A 15,154-nucleotide genomic window follows, 5' to 3' on the forward strand; every position below is an offset into this window, starting at 1 on the left:
ACTCACAGCAGAATGGTGGCACTGAAGCCTGTGTGAGTGACTCAGCAGAATGGTGGCTCTGATGCCTGTGTGAGTGACTCACATCAGAATGGTGGCTCTGATGCCTGTGTGAGTGACTCACAGCAGAATGGTGGCTCTGAAGCCTGTGTGAGTGACTCATAGCAGAATGGTGGCTCTGAAGCCTGTGTGAGGGACTCACAGCAGAATGGTGGCTCTGATGCCTGTGTGAGTGATTCACAGCAGAATGGTGGCACTGATGCCTGTGTGAGTGACTCACATCAGCAGTGGTGGATCTGCGGGTTTCCCCCTCGCTCCAAAGTGCTTTGAGGTCAGGGGATAAAAGGCTTTATGAAGCTGCACGTTTAGCTTTTGCTTTAAATGGATTTTAGCTTCTCTTTTGCCCAAAAGGAGCAGTTTCTTTTTGTCTTGATCTTGATGGAAATCAGGAATTATTGAAAATTAGATCTACTTACTTTTATCAAGGAAAGATAGGGCTTATTATTTTGGTTTCTGTCTCCTTGTTTCTGTGGTGATGCACCTAAGTCCTGTCACTGTGTTCATGCATTTTTTTGGGTGGTGTTGGGGCTTCTGAGGGGTGTGTAGTTTGCTGCACTGATACAGATTTTACTGTTTTATTTTTATTTTCATATTGTGATATTTGATATTTGCACGTTGATACATTTTCTCACACATTTTTGTTTAAACATTTCTTTTGGCTTTTATCGTTTTGTTTTATATTGCATGCAGCAGATTCCGTTTGCACCGTTTCACCACAGGGGGCACTCTTGCACAGTGAAGAAGGAGAGAACGCTGCCTTCTCCCCTGGCGATTCTGAGACCCATAAAAAGTTTTAAAATATAATCACTGTGATCAGTGGCAATATGCTTGTCAAAGCACCTTTAGTACAGAATGCCTGCTTTTCCAGTATAGCAGGGATTTAAAAAAATGTATTTTTCAGGTTATCGAATGCATTCCTTTTAACATCAAATAAGCGAAATGACCTGAGGCACTGAGGAAGTGTATCAAAATAAGCATCAGAATTTTACTCGCTATTGCTAAGAGAGAGAAAAAAACATTTTAATATTTTATAGGGAGTTTTTTCCTCCCCTGAGGACATGATGGGTTCTACCACAGGAGAAATGAGCTCATAATGTGCTGCCTGTAGACCTGCAAGCAGCCTGCGCAGGAGAGGCTGAATCTGACATCAAGGAAACGTACCCGTCCTGCTCATTACAGGTAGCGATTTCAGGTGTGTGTGTGTGCGTGTGTGTGCGAGAGTGTGTGTGCAGGTGTCTGTATGTGTGTGTTTGTGTGTGTGTGTGTGCGTGTGTGTGTATATACATCAAGAGAATGACCCATTTATGGTTCAGCTCTCAGTATTTTTCGTTGTCTTTAAGGAAAGTGTTAATTCCGAACAAATTCTGTGTTTTGATTTTGATTTATGTTGGAGTGTTTTGATGCCATTTGACCTGGTTTCTTTAATAGCCCCATTAGGGATGCCCGGTGGCATTTGTAAATCTGTTCTACATGCAGGAATGTTGTCTCTCAGTTCAGGAGGCTGCACAGTTTGACAACACATCCTCCAAAGAGTGTTTTTCACTTCTGCAGTCCATCTGAATCCTAACTTCACTGTCCACTCTCAGCTCTGCTTGCTGTGGCTTCATAAAAACAGCGGTTTTTCTTGAAAATGTCAAATTTAGAAAAAAAAAAGTGTTTTCTTCTGCTTTTTGGCATCAAGCACAAGCGGCTAATAAACTGGTAACATTTGCCATGATAAGAACCTGTTTTGTTCTTCGTCAATGTCTTCATCAGTCTGTGTGTCAGTTCATTGCTCAGAGACAGAACGTGTTAAGGCACTGTTCCAGCGTGGATTGGCATCACCTGTTTTAGCAGAGAGCACAGGCTTGTCTGCACTTTCCAGAATTTATTGCGGAGGCCAATGAAACAGCTTGTGTATGAGATTACATATCCAAGATAGTCCACAGAAAAAAAAGCAGGGGAAAAAATCACATCAGGAATATTCTATAGCAGGCTTTCACTTTCTCTTACACTTCACACCACACTGGAGTTAAATGAGTGTGAAGCATAAGAGAATGTGAACTTCCTTTCCCTACGAGAGAAACTGATGAAGTCAAAGTTAGAGTCAGAGTAAGTTACTGCAGCACAACATTGAGCATTTCTATAATGCTAAATAAATGAGCCAAGCCTAAATCTGTGAACTGTGTTACATGGCCTTGGTAGAGCTAGCCCATCCATTAGGCCATATAAGTGACTGGCTAGGGCCCTGGTGTGGTTAAGGGACCCCATGTTGTGTATTTTTTATTTATTTATCATATTTATTATGTGTAACTTTGGAGCCCATTTTCAAGATCTCAACTAGGACCTCACAGACGCACAGGTCAGTTTTATACCTAAAATCATTTTGACCTCGAAGTCAAAGCATCCAAAATTGCGTCAGAAATCAGTAGCCCACGAAACGACGGCAAATGGATGCACTTCTCCAAGACGTCGCTGGAGGGCGCTGTGGAAAGGAGCACTCGCAGACCCGTAGAACAGAGGCGAAACTACAAGAGCTGGAGGTGAGGAGGTTGTTGACTTGGGAAAGTCAAGCGTTAGACCACCATCACCTCTGTTGTAGCAGCCTATTGACGTTTTAGAGGGTTTGTATACAGTAAGTGGAAAACAGATCACCGTCGCCGAAGAAATTCACACCTCACGAGTCGGCCACGGGAAAAGGTGAGCTTGCAAACTGTCGTTAAAACGTAAATAAATGTGCAGGGCGAACGCACTGCTTCGGACAGTTTTGATTCTGAGCAGCGAACCGTAGTTGCCTGCAGTCTCTTGAGCTGCCAAGAATTCACACTTTCGTTTAGCCTGGTCGCCAGTTGTTGATGCATCGACTGATATACAGTAGTTCTACCTGTATTTTATATAGTTTCTAATTTGATTTTTATTGGCGTGTTTATTGGCTTGCCAATCGGCAGCCTCGCTGTATTACGGAGCTTGTAGGCAACTCGAATTCCGCCGGGTTTCCTCAGTAGTTCACGTCGATTTCAACACTTACCTTGTTGGAATTCAACTTGGGTTTTTTCGGGGGTGTAGGCTATTCGAGCACGACTTCTCTGCAGTTTGCCGACATTTCTAAGAGATGCCCAGGTTAACACGTCGCGCATCCTGAGCAATACATTGCTGTTGTGATAGTTGTGAGAGGAAATCCAGTAGTCTAATGATCTGATATGGATTGGACTTTTTGAAAGTACTAAACGTCAGCTAGAGTTGATTTATTTCCCTGATCGTTGAAGCCCCGTTATTTTGGGCTTCAAGCTCAGCATCCTTTAGGCTACATGGCTGCACCATAGTGAACCACTTCGTGTGTCCGCGAAGCCTTGTTTTTGTGCTGTTAGTGCTTTGCTTTTAATGTACAGCAATATTTACTCACAAAATTGACATGTGGAAATTCTGTTGTACTGTAGGTTATGAACCTAAAGCTTATTTAATTTAAAATTATTTCGAAAGTATTTTTATTATTTTGTTTTGGGTATTAATTATTTGAGAGTTAAGTTCCATACTGTAGCCTATTTGCTATGACCATTCTCCAAAACCTTTTTCTTTCTGTAGAAAAGAATAGCCTGTGTTTCAAATAAACAAAGGAATGAATGATTTAGAAATATTTTGTATTTCTTTTTTTAAATGTGTAAAATACACTTTATTTAAACGGCCCAAAGCAATACAGAGTAGGTCAGAAAAAAACATGCACAGTGTAAAGTAACAATAAAACACGAGCAATTAAAGTGAGAAGTGGGAACTAATTATTTATTTCTGAGTAAATACATAAATTAGTAAATAAATTTTAATTATTTAGAGTTAAAGAGTATTAAGATCCTATTAAGAGTGTCACTTAAACAGTGTTATTTAATATAAACCTTGCTAAAGAGATATTTTAATTAAACCATCATGTCTTAATTACTAATTATCTGTTAAGGAAGTTTAAGTTTAATTTTTTGATAATATATTAATATATATAAAGTTTCAAATTAATATTTGAAACATATTTTGTTCTGACCAATCTATGAATGATGAAATAAATATTTAATTTACCTGAGTATATTCATTTTGATGCATAATCTGGTACTATTTAGCATTCACATTACATTACAGGCATTTAGCAGACTCTCTTTAGCAGTTACATGACCAGTTCCTGCCACCCACAAATGAAATAAATATTTTGGCTGAGATTGGAAACTGGACACACTGAATGGACACACACTGGCAATCCACCCTAGCTCCCCAGTGGTGGAACGAACTCCCTGTCCCTCTTCGAACCTCTTTCTCACTTCCGCTGTGGTCTGAAGACCCATCTTTTCAGACTATACCTGGACTAACTGCCACCACTCTGTATATCATTTCACTTTAAATCCCCCCTTTCATGACACTTGTTACATGTACAGCCATTCCAGCACTTTTTGGTAATTTGTATTTGTCCTAATATTGTAGCTTGTTCTTCTCCCTAGTTTGGCTTGGCATAGGTTAGGTCAGAATAGTGTTCACTGTGTGAACTGAACTGTGTTCTTGGCTAGAAATAGCTGTATGAAATGCGTATTGTACATTATTGAACTAGTGTTTTGTAGTTGTCCAATGACGATGATATGCACTTTTGTACGTCGCTTTGGATAAAAGTGTCTGCCAAATAAATGTAATGTAATACCATCCTGGAATGTAATGATGTACTCCAGTGTATAGGCTACAATTCCTTGGCTACCCACTGAACTAATGCTACAGTTAATGCCTCTTCAGCAGCAATGAACAAGTACATTTAAAAAAAAATTTGAATCTATTAGTCATATTGTTTCTGTGCTGAGAACCGGGTTGGCAGGGCCTTGTTGTAGGTAGGCCTAACTGCTGATACTGTACTACAGAGAAGCTGTATCGTTCCATACTGAGACACAAAAATACTGCATTGTGTAGCCGTGTGTTACTTATCTATCTTTTGACTACTGGCTACTAAATGTGTATATATATATATGATAGGCAGTTGGGTTTACCTATAGATAGATAGCTATGTTTGACACAGCTACACAATGCGGGAATTTAGTTTCTCAGTATGGAATGATGCAGCTCTTTTTCTGGTTCGTAGCATGTGTCTGTCAGCAGAGTTTAAACAAACAACTCTTCTTCCACAACCTTACTGATGTACTGAGCACACAGCTTCTTACTGAACACCCAGCCTCTTACTGAACACACAGCCTCTTACTGAACACCCAGTCTCTGACTGAACACCCAGCCTCTTACTGAACACACAGCCTCTTACTGAACACCCAGCCTCTTACTGAACACACAGCCTCTTACTGAACACCCAGCCTCTTACTGAACACCCAGCCTCTTACTGAACACCCAGCCTCTTACTGAACACCCAGCCTCTTACTGAACACCCAGCCTCTTACTGAACACCCAGCCTCTTACTGAACACCCAGCCTCTTACTGAGCACCCAGCCTCTTACTGAACACCCAGCCTCTGTGTGGTGGAGAAGTGCGTCTTGCCTGGGGTTAAGGCTCGTTAGCCCTCATGGGAAACTCTGTCAGAGCCGGGGGAGAGCCAGCCAATCAGCATTCAGTACCAGGAGTAGTTTGGGTACATGGTGGTTAAGGAGAGAGAGAGAGCAGAAAGTAAGAGTTATTGAGAAAGAGAGAGAGCGCACAAGTGAATGCACATTTTTTCTCCCAAGGTAACTAGGTTGGCTCAGCGCAGGTCGCTCTGTGTCGCTTGGAAGGTCCCGTTATGAGCACGGTCCCAGTTCCCTCCTGCTTTCGGGGGCAGTGACGGGCCTGTGTTACTGCATCGGTCCCAGTTCCCTCCTGCTTTCGGGGGCAGTGAAGGGCCTGTGTTACTGCATCGGTCCCAGTCAGACCCAGTCCGGATGTGTGCTTTGTGACGCCATTACAGAAACCGCTTTTAAATACGTTTCTAAAAATGTTTCATTTGTATCCTCTCTTGCTTCCCTCATTTAATGAGACAGCTGTCAGTCCTAGAAGGGAAACAACTGAAAACGTTTCAGAGGGATTTTGAGGACTAATACTTTTCCCCGCGTAGAACTAAGGAGGTTTAAAGGATAGCGGTCCATAAACCTTCAATTGTAATTATTTTGTGATGCTGCTTCTTGGAGAAAAAAATAAATAAAAATAAAAACCTGTCACGAAGATGCTTTTCACAGAAACAAGAAAAATTTGGTAGAAACTAAGCCTGAACCTTCAAAAAGCAAGCAAGGTTTAAAAAAAAAAAATGTGGAGAAAAAACTCCCCAATGGGAAGGAATCTCAGGATGAGCCTAGCTGCAGAGGGTGTAGGGTTAGGGTTAGGGTTAGGGTTAGGGCCCATCCTCCACTGGCCGGCCTGGTGTGAAGCAGTGGTAGACTGGACGTAACAGAAGTGTAATGAGTCCTCTATCACGGCAAAGGATCAAACGTTGCATTTTGCATTTAATGGTGTTGCATTTAATAGCTTTGAACTCCATTCCTTTATTAAAATGCTTTATTAAAATAAAACGCCTTTATTAAAATGTGTCGTTCGCTATTCTAAATGATCTCACAGGCGCTCCACCTGATCTTCTTCAGCACTGGAGGCTCCCGGTGACTCGTTTTAAAGAGACGCTCCGACAGACAGCCTCCAGGAGCGCCCCCCCCCCCCCCCTCACATTCCGCTGCCGGGATCGCCCCCGGTCTCCACCTGGTTGCCAAGGTTACTCCCCCCACCCCACCCCACCCCACCCTGGGAACCCCACCTGGCTGCCAAAATGCCCCCGGGCTCGCAGGTGTTACTTAATTCAGTTCTGCGTTGACGGCTGTCTTGCCTGTGGGGTAGTTCTTCTGTTTTTTAGCAATTGCATCAGTGTTTTCGATTAGTCTTATTATTCTTGATATCGATTCCCTCTCCTGATGATGAGGATGATGATGATGAGGATGTAATGGCATGGCATGGAGGTACCAGAAATGAGGAGGAAGAGTCTTTTCCAAAACAAGCTATGGTCTTAACAAGAGATATTTTTCACCTGTGTAGATGTGATGAAAGATGGATCACAGACAGTGGCTCTGAATGAACGGATGATAAATTGCAGGAACGCATCACTGATATGTACCTGGGAAATAGGAACAGACTTTTTTTTAAAAAACATTTTCATTTGCACGCTGTTTTTCAAGCTTGCAAAAGTGCTCAGAAGTACTTGATTTTCTGTTAGTTTATGAATTCAATGGAATGCTAACATTTTCATAGCTATAGGCTCAGAGTTTTTTTTTTTTATCCCCAAAATTAAAATTACCAGTCATGTCCACAGTCTCCCCCATCCACTATGGAACTATTTAATCTGAATGATCTGTTTATAGTTTGCCCTGTTTATTTGCACTCGGTGGCTTAGCAGTATTGTGTTTTATCTGCTCTGTGTGAGGTGGCAGTCATGTGCTTCCCCTCCCCAGCCAGGTCAGTAATTATGGGGTGTTATTCATTTACAGTTCTCAGGAGTGAACATGATTGGCTGTGATTTGGTCCAGTGACAGGTAGAGGTTTCTCTGCAGCTTGCTTTAGGGATTTCAGATGTTCAGACAACATGCACACACACACGCACGCACACACACACACACACGCACGCTTGCACACTCCCAAGCACACATGCAAGCACGTACACACACACACACACACGCACACGCAGAGCACGTACACACACACACACATGCAGGGCAGCTGGATAACCAGGCCCAGCTGCCTGTCAGAGCGCGTTATGACAAGCGTTTGTCTTCGAGTGTGTGACTGAAGAACCGCACACGTCCAAGTGTTACCTCACCTTCAGCGATACCCTGGGACCGCGCAGGAGAGGGTCCGCAAATATGAGGCAGATGTGTGTGTGTGTGTGTGTGTGTGTGTGTATGTTTGGGCTGGGCGCGTGTGGTAAAATGACTGATTTGGAGTCTGTGAGAGTGAATTGCCCTGCTCTTAGTCTCGGGGAGATTAATCTGGTGGTTTGCAGGGGAGGAAGTGGCCTTGTTTGGGTGAAGCCACACGGAATGATGTATTAGGGCTCCGTTTCAATAGCACTGTGTTCACTGAGCTTTCTTCCCCTGATTTTAAAACCATGAAACAATGCTGAGCTGTTTTATAATGTTTATCAACCTCTCCTGATACTACCAGACTCCACAGGTCCTGATCTGGCGTCAGTATATTGAATTCCACTAGTAAATACAATACTCTATACTTTATTTGTTTTATATGTTTTCTTTATGTAAAGAAAGAAGAACAAAAAATTGTTGATGTCATAGGTGGAAACATTTATTATGATCCCTCTAAACCTGTGTGTTTGCTTTTCTGGTTAAAACCACACCCCATATGGCAAGGCATAAACATGTAAACAACATTACATTTGACACTCTGCGCCTATCAGCCAAAAGGTTTTCCTTCTGTATGATTCAAGCCCTGTGATTTTCATTTTCCCCAACACTAGCTTTATGGCAGACAAAAAAGCAAATAATCGTTAGCCAGCAAATTCCGTTTAACTGTTTTAGCCCACTGTGATGGCTAGCCAGGTTGTTAGCTACATTGGGGCAGTTAGCTCTGACCGCCTAGTGGTACGTGGTTTAAATTTGAACACCTGCGCAGTGACTCATTAAGATACAGAGCTCCAGATCAACAAAGACTGATTTTTGTAGCTCCAAAGGTGTCGGCAGAGACAAGATTTAACTTTAGTGAAGAAGCGGGGACTGTAATTTTGTAAAAGGTAAAGGTAACCCTGACAACGGAGAGCAAGGGAGCGAGTGTTCTATTCTGTATGTGCCAGTGAAGAACCCCCCTCACCCCCATGCTGCCCCCCCCCAGCTGTACTCTCCCCAGTGGGCATCTGGGGCCGTGCGTAGGGTTGCCAGGTGCCCGGTATTAGGTCGGAATGTCCGGTTTTAAAATTATTTGTACGGGTCTGGTTTTTGTGGGCTCGACTGGACAATATGCAGTGTGCATTCTGAATAACAAGTGGCTGAAATTTCCCCCTAGTTTGTAATGAGTTTCTTCCGTCTCCGCTCTTACACTTTGTTTCCCCCTGTCCTGTGTGCATGGTGTCTGGTTTTCCCGAATTGCAAATCTGGCAACCCTAGCCATTCCTCGTCCTCAGATTATGGTATGATACCCCCTTGCTCCCCAGGGTACAGGAGAGCGAGGAGAAGGTGTCTTGTGTCTGGTGGGTCCGATGTAGAGCAAGTAGAAAGACTGAGGAATGGAGACATGAGGAACATATCAGAAAGCGTTGGGCCTGTGTAGGGACACGACGAATCGAGAAGGTGTTTGATGATGAGAACAGAGATCGGGGGTGAAGACAGTAGATGCGGAGGTATAACGGACGGGGGTCGTAGGGGCGGATGAGACGAGCGATGAGGTGGTGGAGGAGAGACAGAGAGAGACAGAGAGAGTGAGAGACAGACAGAGAGAGAGTGAGAGACAGGTAGAGAGAGAGAGAGAGAGGGCGCGACAGAGAGAGAGAGAGTGTGATAGAGACACAGAGAGACAGACACAGAGAGAGAGGGACAGAGATGGGGGGGAGAAAGACACAGAGAGAGAGAGAGATGGGGAGAGAGAGGGACAGAGATGGGGGGGAGAAAGACACGAGAGAAGAGATGGGAGAGAGAGGACAGAGATCAGAACAGAGATCAGAGATCAGAATGGGTTTATGCAAGTAGGTTTACACAAAGGAATTTGTTTGGTCAGGTGGGCAAACAGTGAACAAAATAAGAGTAAATAGAGTAAGAAAGAAAAGAAAAAAATGAAAATAGTGCAGTAAAAACATAACAGCATAACATAACATAGCATAACATAAACATAGTGCAAAACAATAGAGAATAGTGCAAGGGGATAAAGTGGTTTTAAGTACAGGTGCTGTCTTGGTGTCCGTGGGGGGTAGGATGGTTAACGTACGTGACAGTGGGAGTCGTGGGTGGTCCCGGGCCTTTGTCTGTAAGGCCAGCTGCAGTCCTGTCGGAAAACTGTTCTTATGGTACTGTGAGGTTTTGGTCCTGAATGGAGGTAGAGCTCTGCCGGAGGGGAGTGTGTTGAAGATGTGTGTGTCCAGGGTGGGAGGGGTCGGCCACAATCTGGGGGGAGAGAGAGAGAGGGACAGAGATGGGGAGAGAGAGAGACAGAGATGGGGAGAGAGAGGGACAGAGATGGAGGGAGAGAGACACAGAGAGAGAGAGAGATGGGGAGAGAGAGGGACAGAGATGGGGAGAGAGAGAGACAGAGATGGGGAGAGAGAGAGACAGAGATGGGGAGAGAGAGGACAGAGATGGGGAGAGAGGGACAGAGAGAGAGAGCGAGAGAGAGGGACAGAGATGGGGGGAGAGAGGGAGGCAGGGATGGGGAGAGAGAGAGACAGAGATGGGGAGAGAGAGAGACAGAGATGGGGAGAGAGAGGGACAGAGATGGGGGGAGAGAGAGAGAGAGGGAGGGAGCTGAGCGGAGGCTGCCGGTTCACAGCGAGGGCTCCTTGGTTGCGGCTCGGCGGTGTTCCCCAGCCTCCTCTGGGGGGGGGGCAGAGATTTATGGGAGTCCCCCGCTTTGATATCTCAGTGAGCGATCCCCCCAGGGCTGAAAGTGATTAAGCTCTTCATGCACTTCGCCAAGTTAAGCAACGCGGTCCTGGTCCCATGTGCTAACGAGTGGGAGCGCCGCATGTGTGTGTGTCTGTGTGTGTGTGTGTGTGTGTGTGTGTGTGTGTGTGTGTGTGTGTGTGTGTGTGTGTGTGTGTGTGGGGTGTGTGTGTGCGTGTGTGTGTGTGTGTGAGAAAGTGTGTGTGAGAAAGTGTGTGTGAGAGTGTGTGTGTGTGTGAGAGTGTGTGTGTGTGTGTGTGTGTGTGTGAGTGTGTGTGTGTGTGTATGAGAGTCTGTGTGTGTGTGTGAAAGTCTGTGTGTGGGGTGTGTGTGAGTGTGTGTGTGTGTGTGAGAGAGTGTGGGGTGTGTGTGAGTGTGTGTGTGAGAGAGTGTGGGGTGTGTGTGAGTGTGTGTGTGTGTGAGAGAGTGTGGGGTGTGTCTGAGTGTGTGTGTGTGTATGAGAGTGTATGTGTGTGTGAGTGTGTGTGTGTGAGAGAGTGTGGGGTGTGTGTGAGTGTGTGTGTATGTGTGTGAGAGAGTGTGGGGTGCGTGTGAGTGTGTGTGTGTGTGTGTGTGTATGAGTGTCTGTGTGTGTGTGAGAGGGTGTGGGGTGTGTGAGTGTGTCTGTGATATGTCTTTGTTCTGGGGAGCAGGCAGTGCATTTCCTTCCCTGTAGAATAAGCCCTTGTTCATTTTGCTCACTGAAACTGGTACTCTGCAGTATATTAAATTCAATTCACTGTTTCTCAATGGCGTGTGCTCTATAGCGCAGTGTGATTTATGTTGTAATATTTTGAATGAGATAAATGCGAGTGATATCGGTGGTTTGACGTTCTCATGTGAGGATGGTGTGTTGGGATGGCTCCAGATGAAATGGCTCAATGGTGCGCTGGTCTTCTCTTCCATTCTAGTGTGAAACTTTGACCCCCTTCTCTCTAGGGAATGGAAGGAGTTGTGTTTTTCTGTCGCTCTCAACCTTAGGCTAGGCCATCATGGATATGGGACTTGTGAACATTATTCTGTTTCCTAGCTCAGTCACCTGCAGTAGCTGTGACATGATTGGGTGTCTTTCTGGGTAAATAACTGGATTGCATCACTTCCTGTGATGTGTCCACACATCCTCTTTGTGCCTGTGAACGTTTGCAGGAGGTCCCATCTCTCTGCTGTGTGTGTGTGTGTGTGTCTGAGAGAGAGAGAGAGAGAGAGATGAAATTACTTCAAGCTGTTGCCCTGTCAAGAGATTTGCCTGGAAGGTCTAACCTTGCAGATGATGGAGAGCACTTGCTTCCTGTTATGAGAGAGAGAGAGAGAGAGACAGAGAGAGAGAAATACGTAAAATAGTTACTAGGAATGTATCATATCTTAGAAATCTTACTACTTCAGTATGACCGGAAACCGCCTCTCCCATATCAGGAATCCTCAGATCAGACCTGACAGAGCGTGGGGCTGCTGGGGGGCTTGCCCCGTTAAGGACCTGGTGTGCGGATGGGCCTCACAGACAGATCGAACGCTGTCCGTGGGGCAGCAGCCCTGGTAGCTGGTAGCTGGTGCTATGGTTACCCAGGGAGTGGGGGGGGGTGTTTGGCAGGCTGTTGGCTAAATATCTCTGTGCGGGACAGGGGGAGGTTCTCCCTCGTTGTGGTAAAAGTGTGTTCTGGCCCCAATGTTTTCCCTCCAATACGGTGTCTGTCCCAGACCTCCTCTGTCCCTGGGGAGGGGGTGGGGGGTGGGGGGAGGCCTCTGTACCGCCGCGGCTGCTGGGCCATCGCTGAGAGGACGACTGGAGGAGGAGGCAGAAAGAGCCACACAGATGTGTGTGTGAGTGTGTGTGTGTGTGTGTGTGTGTGTGTGTGTGTGTGTGTGTGTGTGTGTGTGTGTGTTCAGCCCTACCCCTCCTGTGGTTAATCAAAACCTGCTGTTCACAGGTCTGTCCTCACACCACTAGGCCTCTCTGTCTCACACCCCAAAGCCCTCCAACCCCGCCTGCCCACACCCACCACACCTCCTCCCCACCACCCCAACCCCAACCCCCCCTCCCCACGCACCCCACACCCCACACCCCCTCCCCATGCACCCCACACCTCACACTCCCCTCCCCACGCACCCCACACCCCACACCCCCCTCCCCACGCACCCCACCCCACATTCCACCTTTTTTTCTTTATGTTCATTTCCAGGAAGTGATTTCAGGAGCCTGTTCCATTTCTGACAGTCGAGATGAAAGACCAACCAGCGCTTCTCCCGCCTGCAAGGTACCGTACGTTTGTTTTTCTTTTATAGCGAACATTACATGGATCTATTAGAAATTAAAATTTCCCTCCAGGTCATTTGTCTGAGGCCCTGGAAACATGAGCTTCCGTATCGTATGGTGTGCCATAGCGTTGTGTCGATTGCTTGGATGGAAGATAGCATCGCATAACTTGTCTTTGTGACAAGACTGCTTTCTTTCTTAGGTAAACTACTGACAGTGGGACTTCAGCACAGCCATCTTCTGTAACGTAGTCTTTATCCTTTGACGTGCGTGTTATTGAACGCATTCTGCTCACCATCCAGTTCTCTGCTGGGTTATTGGGTCTGGTTTGTCTTGCGTGCGTGATGACTGCATTATGACAGCTGGCTTTCCCATTATTGTTGCCAGTGAGCCCTAAGCTTCATTCCAGCCAATGAGATCGACCGTACTGTGGGGGAGAATGCACGCGTTCCAGCCAATGAGATCAACCGTACTGTGGGGGAGAATGCACGCGTTCCAGCCAATGGGAGCTGTTGTACTGCAGGGGCCAAAGCACGCATGAAGGGAACAGGAGGGTGGAGCGTAGACCCCACAGAGAGCATCAGTGGTGCTGATGTCACTCACAGATGTCATCTGACTCCCCACTGACCAATAAGTAGGCGCGATATAGTGATCAGTCTGGACTCGTGAAAGGTCTGTGACAAGGACACTTAAACATGGCCTTCAGTGCCAGTCGTACTGCTTGGTTTATTTTCTTCCTGATAATTATTAGTATAATTTTTAATTGAAAAGTTAATGGGTCTGTTAATGCCAATGATTGGCCGTGGATGATTGGCCGTGGATGATTGGCCGTGGATGATTGGCCGTGGATGATTGGCCGTGGATGATTGGCCGTGGATGATTGGCCGTGGGTGATTGGCCGTGGATGATTGGCCGTGGATGTCCCAGGTTTAAACCAGTCTCTGATCAGAGGGGAAGAATGGAAACCAGCAGTGCTACTGGCTCCCAGGGCCTGATTTGAATAACCCCGGTCTATGAGTACTGCAGGTGGAAAAGAGTGTAACCAGGGAGACGTGTGTAAAACACATGCACACATTGGCTCTTCACGTGCGCATGTTCCCACGCTGTTTGTTTTCTTGGTCCTCGACCCAGCCAGCAAACACACAGCGCCCCCTAGTGGCCTGGCATTGGTGCGGCTGTTGGTCGGTTGGCCAGCGCTGTGTAAATCAGAACTGAAGCGTATGACACTGATAGGCGATAAAGCTTTAATATCCAAATCCGCCTTTCCAGTCCCATCCGCTGAGTTCCCTTTCGCTAGGAAACGAACACGCGCTGTTGGGTTTGCGTTGTTTCAGACGCTCCAGGGAAACCTAACAGCGTCAGATGGATTTAAACGAGGCAGCCACGGCACTGAACACTGGGTCATCCAAGAGTCTGAGCAATAACCATCACTGGAGTGTGGAGATGGTTCACTGTGGTCCTGAACCAGATGGGAGGATAGCGTAAGATACATGTGAGCGGCTGATAGAGAATAGAGAGGGCTAACTAAAAACCTACTGTGTGCTGTTTCTCACAGGGGGTTTGATTTATTTACTGTAAAGTTGAGGTGAGGACTAGATGCATGTTCGTTGCGTCCTAATAGGTGAGACCATAGAATCGAAAGAGGCTGTACCTTCTTCCACATCACTGCACATGGATGCATATATAACACTATCATGAAAAAGAGTTTTGTTGTGTGGGTGTGTGTATGTGTGCATGTGTGTGTGTCCCATTGCAGATTTTGATTGTCCTCGCAAACACAGCCATAGCTTATATACTTTTCAGCTCAGACATCTGTTAGTCATGTTGCTAACAGGCCTGTCCTGCTTGCTGTGGGCAGTGTGAGGTCTTGGGTGGGTATAGTCTTGCTGTGGACAGTGTGAGATCTAGGGTGGGTATAGTCTTGCTGTGGACAGTGTGAGGTCTAGGGTGGGTACAGTCTTGCTGTGGACAGTGTGAGGTCTAGGGTGGGTATAGTCTTGCTGTGGACAGTGTGAGGTCTAGGGTGGGTATAGTCTTGCTGTGGGCAGTTTGAGGTCTAGGGTGGGTATAGTCTTGCTGTGGACAGTGTGAGGTCTAAGGTGGGTATAGTCTTGCTGTGGACAGTGTGAGGTCTAGGGTGGGTATAGTCTTGCTGTGGACAGTGTGAGGTCTAGGGTGGGTATAGTCTTGCTGTGGACAGTGTGAGGTCTAGTGTGGGTATAGTCTTGCTGTGGACAGTGTGAGGTCTAGGGTGGGTATAGTCTTGCTGTGGACAGTGTGAGGTCTAGTGTGG

At 46.1% G+C, this 15,154-nt stretch overlaps 1 protein-coding gene across 2 annotated transcripts in view; it reads left to right on the forward strand.

Annotated features, from left to right (window-relative positions):
* The first annotated feature begins 2,511 nt into the window (after positions 1 to 2,511).
* Positions 2,512 to 15,154, forward strand: part of LOC135240221 (bone morphogenetic protein receptor type-1B) — a 70,664-nt gene continuing 58,021 nt past the window's right edge. For both annotated transcript variants that reach the window (XM_064309617.1, XM_064309616.1), the window contains exons 1-2: positions 2,512 to 2,736; positions 12,788 to 12,862. The gene's annotated coding sequence lies outside the window, so the exon portion shown is untranslated. The remainder of the gene's footprint in view (positions 2,737 to 12,787; positions 12,863 to 15,154) is intronic.

This window comes from Anguilla rostrata, chromosome 14, assembly GCF_018555375.3.
Source record: "Anguilla rostrata isolate EN2019 chromosome 14, ASM1855537v3, whole genome shotgun sequence".
Classification (NCBI taxonomy): Eukaryota; Metazoa; Chordata; class Actinopteri; order Anguilliformes; family Anguillidae; genus Anguilla; species Anguilla rostrata.